At 43.1% G+C, this 15,360-nt stretch overlaps 1 pseudogene across 1 annotated transcript in view; it reads right to left on the bottom strand.

Moving 5' to 3' along the window:
* The window catches only part of LOC311231632 (adhesion G protein-coupled receptor L3-like), a 209,398-nt pseudogene that overhangs the window by 92,571 nt on the left and 101,467 nt on the right, over positions 1-15,360 (bottom strand). Inside the window, exons 4-5 of the transcript XR_014621060.1 lie at positions 14,352-14,366; positions 9,346-10,140 (exon numbers count right to left, since the gene is read on the bottom strand). The product of XR_014621060.1 is annotated as an adhesion G protein-coupled receptor L3-like (transcript). The remainder of the gene's footprint in view (positions 1-9,345; positions 10,141-14,351; positions 14,367-15,360) is intronic.

Here is a 15,360-nt window from a genome sequence, read left to right on the forward strand (position 1 = left end):
ATCGGTATCGGCCGATAAGTGACTTGTTGACTGCCATCGGCCTATCGGCCGATAAGCTCAAATGTGCCGATGGCAGTGGCCGATAAATATCCGTCAATCTGGTCCACACGTTCAAACTTTGAAAAAAGTTTCAGTCAAGCTACTGCATCAAAGTTACTACTTATGATTAACAAAGGCATTCATTTTGTGGCATTAACGTTATATAGTTACACGTTCAATAACATCAGCGTATTTACCCGACCATTAGCAAGCATTACTCATTCATATCTCTCACTTCCTTCCTTTGCTCAGAGAGCCCGTACTGAATTGTACCCATTTTGCAATCTGTTAATAAATGTTTCAATCAGACAAATGTATAGAAAAGCTTTTATTATAACATTCGTTGCAGTAAAATCATTATGCCTCGTTTTGTACTCCTGCGGGGCACTGGTAGTCTACTCGTGGGCTGCGGGGAGCTAGCGTTATTAGCTTTGTTGTTGATCTCTAGTGAAAATCAATGGCGGACTTCCCGGAAGTAAAAAACTAATAAGCGCTTGCCGATTGGTGGTAAGAACAGCAGAGGCGGGTGCAAGCGGTGTGACGTAGTCTCTGTACTACATTCTGTTGTGGAAGGACAGCACATTCACTGAGAGACTTACACTGCATCAGGGTAAGACATTTTAAGTAATTTAGTAATATCTTTAAACTGAGACTTGATTGCTGACCTGACCAGCTGACTTGATTAAGGGGCGTGTTTAAAGTGACCATTTTGTTTCCTTAAGTGACCCATTAAGGGCCAGGTGTTAGACAGCACTAATTAGTGATAGGGATTTAAAGGCCTGCTGGCTTAGCGTCAGTGAAGCGTCGAGAAACGAAGAGGGACAAAGAGGAGTTTTCCTGGAGTTATCAGCTTAGGAATCCAGGGATCCACCTAGTGCTAAGTACACCATAATCCTATCTTACACTCCACTCTAAAAACCTCCCTTTCCCTCCCACTCTGCTATTTCTCTACTTCCTCCCTGCCACTCTTGACAACACAATGTGTCTCATATCCACAATCTGCTCCTCCAGAACAGATTCAACCCACCCACGGCAGTTTGCTAGCAACCCGGCTAATCTATCCTACCCTCCTACAGCCACTAATACACCTGTCACAGTACGGGGAGGCTTATGGAATTGTCAATCAGCAGTCAAGAAAGCTGACTTCATTACTGCCTACGCCCATAGTCAAAATCTGCAGCTCCTGGCTCTAACTGAGACCTGGATAACCCCCAATAACTCATCAACACCTGCAGCATTATCTACAAACTATAACTTCACTCACACACCTCGACCTTCCAGACGGGGTGGAGGCACTGGCCTCATGACATCTCCTTCATGGACTACAAACTTAACACCCCTCCCAGAACTGTCACTCTCCTCTTTTGAATATCATGCAGTATCTGTCTCTAATCCTTTCAATCATTGTTACACTCTACCGCCCTCCAGGTCCGCTCGATCACTTCACAGATGAGCTGGACATGCTTCTAAGCTCCTTACCGGAAGATGGTACCCCTATCCTTCTATTGGGCGACTTCAACCTGCCTGACTCATCTCAGTCAGTCATAGTAGTCTCCCTCCTACAATCATTTGACCTGACTCCCACTGCCATGCCTCCCACCCACAAAGCAGGCAACTCCTTAGATCTCATATTTTCCCGTAACTCCAGCATCATTAACACCACGGTAACTCCCCTACATGTATCTGACCATTCCTTCATATCCTTCTCACTAACTCTCATGCTTAACCGAAAGGTCTTCACCCCAACTCAAACCGTCTCACTCAGACGCAACCTGCCCTCCCTATCCCCCTCCACCCTCTCCTCTGACATACTATCCGCTCTACCTTTGAGTGACACCTTCTCTGCTCTCTCCACAGAGATGGCAACCTCCACCCTCCTCTCAGCCCTTGCAACCTCCTTCGACAAGCTCTGTCCCCTCGTTGAGAAACCTGCCCGCCGTTCCCCACCCAGTCCATGGCTGACAGATCCAGTGAGAGAACAAAGACAGGTCCTGAGAGCAGCTGAAAGGAAGTATAGAAAGTCATGCCTCACTGCTGACATCGACACATATCACAACCTCTTGTTAACATTCTCCAAAACCATTACTAATGCCAAAGCTTCTTTCTTTCACCATAGGATCGAGGCCTCTGCCAAGAATCTTCGCAAACTGCATGCTACCATGTCCTCCCTCCTCACTCCCCCCCCACCCCCCCATCCCTCATCTTTCTCTGCCGAAGACTTTGCGATCTTCTTTGAGGAAAAAGTGGAGAACATCCTTCTCCCAACCCCCACCCATTCCAAATGCTGAATCGAGAACCTCATCTTTCACTCTGTCATCTTTCTCTCCCATTACAGAAGCCGAGACCGTGACACTGGTAACGTCGAACCGTCCGACTACATGCCAGCTGGACCGGCTACCCTCCCCACTCCTCCAGACCATAGCACCAGACATCCTCCCATTCCTAACTGCAACCATCAACTCCTCACTCAACTCGGGGGTGGTCCCCACCTCCCTAAAACAAGCCAGAGTCACGCCCCTCATAAAAAAAACCATCCCTAAACCCTACCGTCATAGGCAACTACCGTCCTGTCTCTCTTCTCTCCTTCCTTTCTAAAACACTTGAACGTGCTGTATCCAACCAACTTACTGCTTATCTCTTACAGAATGACCTCATAGACCCTAATCAGTCAGGCTTCAGGACTGGTCACTCCACAGAGACCGCCCTCATTGCGGTCACAGAGGCACTTCACTTAGCAAAAGCGAAAGGCCTCTCCTCTGTCCTGATTCTCCTAGATCTATCTGCAGCCTTCGACACAGTCAACCACCAGATCCTCCTCGCGGCCCTCGCAGGAATGGGAGTGGCTGGCTCTGCGCTGACATGGCTGTGATCATACCTCAATGACCGCTCCTACCAAGTGTCATGGAGAGGGACCCTGTCGGCCACCCGCCCCCTGCGGACAGGTGTCCCCCAGGGCTCGGTTTTAGGACCCCTTCTCTTCTCCCTCTACACTAAATCACTGGGTAACATTATCACGTCTCATGGCTTCTCCTACCATTGTTATGCCGACGATACTCAACTCTTCCTCTCCTTCCCTCCCTCAGATATCCTCGTCTCTGAGCGGATCTCCGCCTGTCTGTCCGACATCTCCGCCTGGATGACGACCAACCACCTCAAACTGAACCTAAGCAAAACAGAATTGCTCCACCTGCCGGCCAAATCCTCCCCCCTGACCGACCTTTCCATCACAGTCGAGAATGCAGCTGTGACCGCGTCCCCGACCGCCAAGAACCTTGGTGTTGTCCTCGACGACCAGTTGAACTTCTCTGCTCACATCGCAGCGACAACCAGAACCTGCCGATTCCTCCTGAGCAACGTCAGAAGGATCCGCCCCTTCCTGACAAAAGAAGCCACCCAACTCCTCGTCCAATCAACAGTCATCTCCCGCCTCGACTACTGCAACGCACTGCTCGCTGGCCTCCCGGCCACTGCCACTAAGCCTCTTCAACTCATTCAGAACGCAGCGGCCCGCCTGATCTCAAACCTACCGAAGTCGGCCCATGTCACCCCACTTCTTAGGGACCTGCACTGGCTCCCCATTGCTGCACGAATCCGCTTCAAGGCCCTTGACCTAGCATACCGTGCGGCAAAGGGAACCGCTCCCGCCTACCTCCGGTCAATGGTCTCTAACTACACACCCTCAAGACCCCTACGCTCTGCATCTTCTGGCCGCCTCAGACCTACTCCTATCCAAGCTCCGGGAGGGTCATCAAAGAGAAGTCGCCTATTCTCAGTCCTTGCCCCACAATGGTGGAATGAACTACCCACCCCAGTTAGGACAGCCGAATCCCGTCCAATCTTTCGCTGTCGACTAAAGACGCACTTCTTCAACCATTATCTGAAAAAAAAAAAAAAAATCTAACCCTAACTAACCATACTGTCATGCACTTGTCCTAATAAACTAACCTACACTGTAGCACTCAACACTTTGATGAACATTGTTACTCAGTTGATAGAGTTGTGCCCTTCCTGATGGCTTGTCATACAGAACTTGTAAGTCGCTTTGGATAAAAGCGTCAGCTAAATGACTAAATGTAAATGTAAATGTAAAATGTAATTGACAGAATCGACTGTCAATCAAAATTGTTCTGTTGCCATCTAACGTTACCTGCATTGCTTTGGTTGAGTGAGATAGTGCTCTCTTATTAAAACTAATAAACAAGTCTTGAGCAAGACAAGTTAGTCTGTTATGAAAGCCAGTGAGTATTGTATGACTCAGACTTCAGCAATAATCATGACTCATGAGCATTATAAAATAAAAACACACATGGCATGGTGGAATTAATACCATAAACATATTTCTTGATGGATCCTTTTTTAAGTAAGTAAAGATGCCTATGTTCATATCGGTGAGCACAATTTGTAACACAAAAAGAGAGACGTGTAGCCTATTTATTTATTTAATATTTTATTTATAAATTGTATTATTATTATTTTATTTGTTGCCATGTCTAAAATAATAGTCAAGCATAGGGCTAAAACATTTTCATAAACAATAATACAAAAATTTGTTATATGGTTATAATAAAAGCTTTTCTATACATTTGTCTGATTGATTGATTGAAAACTTTATTAACAGATTGCAGAATGGGTACAATACAGTACAGCTCAGTGGACTGGAGGATGAAGACCAGAAAAAGACTTTCGGCTTTTTTACATAAGGGTCCTCCATTTTCAATTAATCAAAACATTTAGAGACATACAAATATACAGTAGTTTCAAAAAATAAAATAAAAAAATGTATATAGAAAAAAAAAATTATAATATTTTTAAAAAAAATGCCACAAATATCGGTATCGGTATCGGGCGATTGTGTTAGTTGAACAATCGGTATCGGTATCGGTGGCAAATGTTCATATCAGTGCATCCCTAATTAAAACCAGAGTTTTCTCTGGTTTTCTCGGGCCTTGGCACTCAACGCATGGCGAGTTAACCCGACTAATCTCGTGGTCGGCACTGAATGTGTTAAGGTCCAAATCTGTTCTTACCCAGGTCTGTTGCATGATGAATCCCACTCATTCTTAAATTCACATGCGCGTCTGCGCTAAAGTCATTTGCATATAGACACGCCCGCCATCTCCTTATAAGGCGAATGAGACGTGTGTAGCCAGCATCTAACTGTTCTAACAGCAATATATAATCCATTTCAGAAGCAGAACGCGTGCAATAAGATAATAATAATAATAATAATAATAATAATAATAATAATAATAATAATAATAATAATAATAATAATAATAATAATAATAATAATAATAATAATAATAATAATGATAATTATTGAAAAGTTCTGGGTTTATAAAGTCGTATTAGGGGGTATTTGGGGGCAATTGACCAATGGTTTGCTTTCAACCCATGAAGTTTCAAGTTTCCTTCCTCTCTCACCGTTTTATATATTTTATATTTATATCTACTAAAACTGTATTGTATTGTTTGTTTTGTAAAGTGTCTTTAAGCATTAGGACAAATCTGATGTATTATTATTATTATTATTAGGAATTGTAGGCTTTTTTTAAATGTTTCTCATCTGGGTAAGAGTTTCTTATCTGGGTAAGAGTGATCTCGACCACTCTTAGAATTTGTTCTTGCCTGAGAGAAAAGCAACAATAAGAAAACATTGCTGAATCCCAGGTAAGAACAAAATAAGAGGAACTGCTAGTTAAGAACGAAATCTGTTCTTATATCGCTTCATGAATGAGGCCCATTAGGCTTGACTTAAAACATTTCTTACATAAATTAGTGAAACAAAATGTAACAAATTAACACATATATAAATGTACTGAATTGTTATTTATTATTATATTATTATAAGAAAATAAAATAAATAAAAATAAAATTCAATATATATTTTTTTTTCTTCGATACACGATCCAGCCATTTTAGTCATATCAGGGCCGATATCCAATATCAATATCAGATCGGTGCATCCCTAGTACTAATCTAAGACTAGAGTATAATAGTACTAATCTAAGACTAGAGTATAGTAGTACTATTATCATAAAAGGCTATGGTCAAATGTATATATGAATAATAATTAGGCAATACTCTAATATAAATGACAGCAAATTGCTTTATTAACATCCACTCCCATTCAGCCAGAAATCAGATATAAGCAGCTCACAATCACTCTCATGACAGGCAGAATATAGTCAATGGTTGGATGGTCTCATTGCTCTCCATGGTGCATCTCTCTAGGTGACCACCCTGGATGTGGTTTGTACTAACAAGTGAGTGACAGCTGACCACACTGGAGGGGTCTGTACTAACAAGTGAGTGACAGCTGACCACACTGGAGGGGTCTGTACTAACAAGTGAGTGACAGCTGACCACACTGGAGGGGTCTGTACTAACAAGTGAGTGACAGCTGACCACACTGGAGGAGTCTGTAGACAGCTGACCACACTGGAGGGGTCTGTACTAACAAGTGAGTGACAGCTGACCACACTGGATGAGTCTGTACTAACAAGTGAGTGACAGCTGACCACACTGGAGGGGTCTGTACTAACAAGTGAGTGACAGCTGACCACACTGGAGGAGTCTGTAGACAGCTGATCACACTGGAGGGGTCTGTACTAACAAGTGAGTGACAGCTGATCACACTGGAGGGGTCTGTACTAACAAGTGAGTGACAGCTGACCACACTGGAGGGGTCTGTACTAACAAGTGAGTGACAGCTGAACACCCAGGAGGGGCTAACCTGAATATCAACAGAATCAAACCATTTCAGCTATCCAATCTGCTTCCTTTGAAATACTGCATAATACAGACAGATTACTCTGAGTGGCCCATCAGTCACATACTGTATAGATTGCTCTGATTGTCAGTCACGTCTACATCTACTGTAGCTGAGTGGTGCTCACTGGCAGTGTACACTGAGTATGTAATAGTCAAGCACCTATAGGGAGGTGTAGTGGTTACGTCATTGTTGTTTCTGGTCGGTCCACCTCGCTTGAAATTGCAATGTATTTCCAATGGACATTCTAAATCGTCTCCAGTTAAGCTGTAGCCCTATTTTCAGAAATGTCGCCTAAAGGTACATGCCTAAGTAAATGGAAGATTGCTCCACTTCTACAAGGTCAATCTGCATGTTCTTGGTATCTAGGAACATCTAGGGACCTGGGGGTATGTATTTCCAGTGTCAGAAATATTGTTCCTGTTACTAGGCTTGAGTAAATTGTAATGAAAAAAAGGAGAATATAAATGATGATTTATTTTTGCATCTGTGCCGGTGAATAAAACCATGAAAACATTGAGGTTCTTTTGATTTCGCTCACTGAGCTCATTCACCACCTTCTTGAGATCAAGTGTACACAAATCTAAGCAAATGAATAAAGGAAAGATGATTAAACAAAAGGATTTGTAGATACAGTAATAAATGATAATCCATTTTAATTATAAATTCATATTTGACCTTGAACTTAACCTTGACCTTATTATGGCCAAATCATACATCTATGGATAGAGAAAAGGCTCCTCTTTCCAATGGCAGGGTTACATCTGGATTTAGTCATTTCCTCACGGTTTTACGATAAAAGAGATATAATTAGCATTTTTTCGATACATTCTTATTTTCGGTAAATCTTATAAAACATAGGTAAAAATGAAAATATACACTTTGACTGCTGTTTTGATAGGGATAAGGTCTTTACTCTTGGCAACAAAAAAGAAGAAAAAAAACATAACATCCAAGGGCCCACATGTGGGCCCTCATGAGGACGATTCGCGCCGCGCCACTTTGCCAACCTCTAGCGGCTCGGGTGTGCATTTCTTTTAATACAATATATAGATGGAATTAAAGCCCTATTTGTCACCTGTCGATTGCCCTTTCAGGAGACAGAATCCGTTCAGCGGTTCTTGAGTTACATGCCGATATGTGAGGCGTGCGCCAAAGTATGCGAAAGTACACATCACCACCCCCGACTCCCGGGGCTCTAGCTCCGTCAATCATTTGGCTATCTCGAAAATTGTTGGCCAATGAGGCTTTCCAATGATACCCCATGATATGATAATTGGGGATCTAATATGGTCTCTATTGATCGATTTTATGATAAAAAAAAAGCAGCTTAACAGGTTTAAAACAAATAAAGCATGGACATTGGCATGGTGTACCTTTCTGTGTGTATTCATCCACAATCTATAGCTCAACATGAAACAATTGGCAATTAATCGTAAAATAATTTCGTATAATTGTATTTCAACAAAAAATTCTTAAACAATAATGTTAGTGATAGAAGGGAACTCATTTAGTGCAAAAATGGAAAGCTTGCCAATGTTCATGAGGCAGAATTATTACAATAGCCGATAATACATGTTCCCAATGATAAATCCCTATAAGGGTGGACCGTGCGGGAAACTAAAGTGACGTCAGACTACACCTCCCTATATCTAGTGAACAGAAGGCCACGCCCCGCTCAGCCTACTGAGAGTTGGCTGTGCTCAGAGAGGGTACATTAAAACAGTTATATCAAAACAAATGGTACTCAAGGAGCTGAAAAAAGCATACTTATGGAATTACCAGTCCACAATAAGCGTTTTATGACCAAATTAAAACATAAGTGTACTTAAAATAGAACGCTGTGGTGTAAATTTGTGCTGCATTTCCAACGTTAATAACAGCTTTTATTTCTTACATCAACTGCATCATGAAAGACACAATTAGGCAAACGATATTAGGACATACTGCCAAGGCAGCTGATCCTAGACAATTCTATTCCAATTACGATTGGACGCATGCAAAAAATAAAAACACCAAACGAGGCAATATGAAACATTTTCACAACAGGCACTGGAATAATTCCACTTTTTCTCAGGAGCCTCAGCCTGTATCATGCAGGCAAAATAAACTGAAGTCGTAAGTCCAAAGACTATCTTGAGACATGCCTCTCTTTGGAGCAAACACTTCCCCACATGCTAAACTGTTATTCAGCCACTTTATACCAAGGATAAGCCTGAGGCCTGAATCGGGAGTCGTGCAATTTTGGAATTAAGTCCACACTAAGCATACATATCTCCAGTCTGAGATTGGGCCCTTTAAATATTCTAAACATGATAATATATTTTACATCAAAAGTGTTCCCCTTTATTCTTTAAAGCATCTCACAACCTTCCTGATTAACCTCACAAGGCAAGATAGTTTCAGGTCAGCAGAAGACCTACTGCAGGACCGTGAAGAGATAAGTCAAAGGAGAGGGCATATGAGGAGGAGGAGGAGGAGGAGGAGGAGGAGGAGGAGGAGGAGGAGGAGGAGGAGGAAGGGTAAAAGCCTACCTTGTTTGTTGTTGCCAAAGTCCAGGGAGTACTTGACGACATGGTAGTTGTTCCAGACGTACAGCAGGTTGTCTCTGGGGTTGTAATCCACTGCGGCGATGTACTGGTAGGAGTTGGGGAAAGGAATGCTGAGCACCGTCTCCTTGCTCTTGTCAGTGTTGTACATGTAGTCGATCTTGTTCCCCGTCCCCTCGTTGTCGTCGTCCTCGTACACCGTCTTGACCACGTACAGGACGCCGCAGATCATGAAGGCGTTGGAGGCCGTGCGCTTGTCGTAGCTGGTGTCCCACGAGCCCTCGATGCGCAGCGTGTAGGGGTTGAGCTGGCTGACCACCACGCGGCCATTGTTCTGCTCCGTGGCGTAGATCACCCACAGCCCGTTCTCGTCCACCGCCAGGTCGATGTCCGACTTGCCGCCCCACCGGTAGGGGGACGTGTCGTGGTAGTTGGCGTTGGCGATGATGGCCTCGCCGCTCTTGATCCGCGTGCGCAGGTCGAACTTGACGATGTTGCGCGTGCGCTCCTTGTTGAAGAAGAGCGCCCCGTCGTACACCACGAAGCCCGTGCCGTCCACGCGGTGCGGGAGCTTGTAGGTGGTGGTCGGACGGCCCGCTATGAAGTCTTCCTTGGAGGAGTACTCGGTGAGCGTGTCGGTCCGGTAGGGCGTCCAGGGCATGTAGTAGATCTTGTCGGAGGCCTGCAGAGGGTCCTTGCACCAGGCGCCGGACTGGTGGTCGGACTCAAAGAGATGTTCGCTCTGGTAGACCCCTTGCAGAATGCCGGGACACAGAAACACTGAGAGGGGGCGAACAAAAATGACACATGTATCATTACAAGAACATCCATCTCGGCGCTCGCTCTCTAAAATGTCAAATCTTCTCTATTAAAGATTTACGAGAGGTTGTACCACGAGACCCACACAGGTAATGGTCACCGTTTGAAATAATGTGTCCATAAAGGTTACGTGGTGTTAATATGGTGACATTTCACGACAGTCCATAGCGATGACATACGATGGGATTGTCTATTGTTTGAGACGTTGTGAACGGTTGACTGGGTCATGCTGTTAAACAGATAATATACTTTTCTCACAGCTGACAAAGTGAGGAAGGGAGGAAATGGTACATTCTGTTCTACTTCCTTTCCCCCCCTCTATACCCTTCATCCCTCTCTTCCTCCCTCCTTCCTTCCTCCCTCCCTCCCTCCCTCCCTCCTCACGCCTCATTAGTCCCTTTGGTCTTTCTTTCCTTCTGTCTTTCTTTAATTTTCCCTGTCAGAAACTCAGTGAAGAACTGTACATGACTTTCTATCCCCCGCTGTTTCTTCAATTGTTCCGCTAATTCATTTCCCACTCCCAGCTCAGTGTTCTCGGAATACTGGGGTCGGGTTTTTTATGATTGATGCGGGAGGTGTAGTAAATTCTGGGAAGCTGGGGCGTACACAGTCTCTGGGACTCTTGTCATGTGACTGGAATGTTGTCACACACACACACACGCGCGCACACACGCGCACACACACACACACACACACACACACACACACACACACACACACACACACACACACACACACCCACACACACACACACACCCACACACACACACACACACACACACACACACACACACATGCACACACACATGCACACGCACACACCAGGTCCAGATGTGTGCTTTGCTTTTCCCAAAAAAAAAAAAAAAAAAAAAAAAAAAAAAACCTAACTTGGATAGTAATGAAATGGCAAATTATCGTCCAATATCCAACCTACCATTCATTAGTAAAGTACTTGAAAAGATAGTTTCAGTTCAAATAAATTCCTTTCTTGAAGAAAACAACATCTTAGAAGAATTTCAGTCAGGATTCAGAAAATATCACAGCACTGAAACTGCCCTCACCAAAATAATCAGTGACCTCAGACTAAACTCTGACGAGAATAAGATCTCCATCCTTATCCTGTTGGATCTCAGTGCAGCATTTGATACAATCGATCATGATATTCTAATCGATCGTCTTGAAAACCATGTCGGTTTCTCAGACCATGTGCTGGGCTGGTTTAAAACATACATCAGAGGGAGGAAATTCTATGTTAAACTAGGAGATCACATGTCTGATATATACGACAACAACTATGGAGTTGCACAAGGGAGTTGCTTAGGTCCTTTACTCTTCTCCCTTTACATGTTACCGCTGGGTGATATCATCAGAGAACATAATGTAGATTTCCATAGCTATGCGGATGATACACAACTGTACATATCTGCTGAACCAAATGATACAGCGATTAGCTCCATTACAGACTGCTTACTGTCAATAAATAAATGGATGAGTAAGAACTTCCTGAAACTAAACGAGAACAAAACTGAAATTCTAATTATCGGCTCCAAAACTAAAAAAGAAACATTAATAAAGAACCTGGGGGGACTAACCCCTTGGATCAAATCTGAGGTCACTAGTCTTGGGGTTATCATAGATTCAGAACTGAACTTCAATTCTCATATTAGCAAAGTGACGAAAACATCGTTCTTCCATCTCAGAAATATAGCAAAAGTACGACCATTTATTAATCAGAACGATGCTGAGAAGCTAATTCATGCATTCATATCTAGCCGGTTAGACTACTGTAATGCACTTTTCACAGGTCTCCCTAAGAAAACCACAGAGAGGCTTCAGCTAATCCAAAACTCTGCAGCCCGACTGCTAACTAGAACCAAAAGGAGAGAGCACATTAGTCCAGTCCTAGCCGCTTTACACTGGCTTCCCGTAACATTTAGAATTGACTTTAAGGTCCTTCTCCTTACATACAAAGCTCTAAATGGACAGGGACCTAGCTACATCGCCAACACTCTAATAAATTACACACCAGCAAGAACACTGCGATCATCAGCTGCTGGACTACTAGAGGCTCCCAGAAGCAGTCAAAAGAGGATCGGTAATGCAGCCTTTATCAACTATGCCCCAAAACTATGGAACAAACTACCCCAAAACATCAGGGAAGCCAACTCGCTAGACATCTTTAAAAGACAGCTTAAAACCTATCTCTTTGCTCAGGCATTTCACTGATAGTTATCTGCTACCACCTAGTGGCAAGAGGAAACATCAGGGATATCCTGACACAACTTGTATTTATTCTTACCCTGCCTACTCTTTTACACTGCCTATCAAATTCATGTGTCGGTTATTGCACTTTTTACTTCTTACTGGTGACTATTTTTAAACTGAATCATTTTAAACTATTCTTATTTATTGCTAGATCCAAATGTGAAACACTGCGGGTTGTGACGCACACACACACAGTCACACACACACAGTCACACACACACACACACACAATCACACACAAACACACACACACACCGACATACACACATACACACACACACACACACAGACACACACACCGACATACACACACACACACACACACAGTCACACACAGACACACACACACCGAGTTGTAGTAGCGTTGTAGTTGTAGATCTAGGTTAACTGTGTCCTGGTAGATCTAGGTTAACTGTGTCCTGGGGTAGAGTAGTAGTAGATCTAGGTTAACTGTGTCCTGGAGTGGTAGTTGTAGAGTAGATCTAGGTTAACTGTGTCCTGGAGTAGAGTAGTAGTAGTTGTAGCGTTGTAGTTGTAGAGTAGTAGTAGCTGTACACACACACACAGTCACACACAGACACACACACACCGAGTTGTAGTAGCGTTGTAGTTGTAGATCTAGGTTAACTGTGTCCTGGGGTAGAGTAGTAGTAGATCTAGGTTAACTGTGTCCTGGAGTGGTAGTTGTAGAGTAGATCTAGGTTAACTGTGTCCTGGAGTAGAGTAGTAGTAGTTGTAGCGTTGTAGTTGTAGATCTAGGTTAACTGTGTCCTGGTAGTTGTAGAGTAGTAGTAGCTGTAGTTGTAGAGTAGTAGTAGCTGAAGTACAACCACACACACACACACACACACACAACACAATAAACACACATACACACTAAACAACGATGCATACAGGATTATTTATGACTATTTTTAAACTGAATCATTTTATTCTTATTATTTGCTAGATCCAAATGTGAAACACTGTGATTATTTGTTCATGAACTACAGGAGTATTACTGAATAGAGAGCCTATTAAGATGCTAGATCCTAATGTGAAACACTGTGATTTGCCATATCTTGCTATGCTCGCTCATGCCTGTATTTTTTATGTCCGTTCTATTTTATAATTTTTTGACTATTTTTAAACTGAATCATTTTAAACTATTTTTACTATTTGTGTTACGGAAAACTGTAAGCGGAGAGCCTATTGGGATGCTAGATCCTAATGTGAAACACTGTGATTCTACCCGTCTATCTTTTTATGCTCGCTTATGCCTGTATTTTTTACTGTTGTGAAGCACTTTGAACTGCAACCTCTGTATGAAAAGTGCTATACAAATAAAGTTATTATTATTATTATTATTATTATTATTTTCCCTAACAATAGGATTCTAGGCATAATGTGTAAAGGGTTGGGAATGTTGAGCCTCAATAGCCTCAAATTTCATTTCCAGGAAATGTCTTTTCAAATGTTAAATGTGAAGATGATTTTCATGAAAATATCCCCATGGATAGTTTTCTGTGTGATAATAGTCAAGGCAAGGAGTGTGTCTGAGTTGGAGCCGCTGTCTCTAAACTGCCTGGTTACTAGAGTCAAACTGTCTTAATATAGTAGCAGTGAGCCTGAAAGAGATGTCACTCTGTTGACAGGTACAAAGCATGTACAGATGCACTGGCATCAAAAAGTACTGCTCAGCTTCATCAGAATATGTGTGTGTGTGTTCTTGTGTGTGTGTGTGCTTTTGTGTTTGTGTGTGTGCTTGTGTGTGTGTGTGTGTGTGTGTGTGTGTGTGTGTGCTTGTGCTTTTGCATATGTGTGTGTGTGTGTGTGTGTGTGTGTGTGTGTGTGTGTGTGTGTGTGTATGTCTGCATGTATGCATGTATGCGTGTGTGTGCGTGTGTATGAGCGTGTCACAGACTTACCTTTCTGTTCCACTTCTATCCGAGCCACAGGCAAAAGACATGAAGAGAGAGAAAGAGGGAGAGAGAGAGACAGAGATAGATAGATAGAGAGAGAAAGATAGAGAGAGAGATAGACAGAAAATAGAGAGAAAAGAGAGGACAAAAATAGATTAATGATGCAATAATAAGGAAATCAAGATAATACAATCTCAGATCTCCATAATTGTTCTCATATTTCCCTCTAACCTTGCGAGAGTGCCAGGATGCTCTCCATGTGTGATTGGTAATAACATTACATAAAGCATCTGGGAAGCTTGGGCTGTCTGAGAGTAATGCATTGCACATATGTCAACGCACACACACACACACATGGGAGTGATCACATGCAGAGACGCTCTCACGTGCACAGACATTTACTACACAAGATTACATGTGATAACGCGGCATAATGAATCAGTCCAACGCAGAATGCGGGCAGAATTGGAGAATACAATGCAAATTAAAGTAAGATAATGCACTGCTTAATATATGCTAATAGCAACAGAGCAAATGAAAACCAGAAAATTGATTTAGTTACTGGTGTCGCTTTTCAGTGGTCTAGCCAAAACAGGCACGTTAAAATGCCGTCTCTTGCACTCTCTGGGTGAGCTAATTCTCCTGTGTGCGTCACTTATTGTGTGCACTGGTGTGTGTGCCTCTGTGCGCGGTTGTGTGTGTGTGTGTGTGTGTGTGTGTGTGTGTGTGTGTGTGTGTGTGTGTGTGTGTGTGTGTGTGTGTGTGTGTGTGTGTGTGTGTGTGTGTGTGTGTGTGTGTGTGTGTGTGTGTGTGAGAGCGAGCTTGTGAGTGTACTGAATGTATTGTCTTCCTCTTGCTCCATCCCCTCCCTCCCGTTACATTCAAAGTGTTATCTTTAGTGTTTTTGCGGAGAGCGGGTTCACTGTTGCCCTGCAATGAAAAGCACACACTTTGCTCCGATCCTCTTAAACATATGAATTCCATTTCACCTTGCTCCCCAGGGCAGTGAGTGGAA

Source organism: Notolepis coatsorum (assembly GCF_963971535.1).
Source record: "Notolepis coatsorum genome assembly, chromosome: 7".
In the NCBI taxonomy this organism is placed as follows: Eukaryota; Metazoa; Chordata; class Actinopteri; order Aulopiformes; family Paralepididae; genus Notolepis; species Notolepis coatsorum.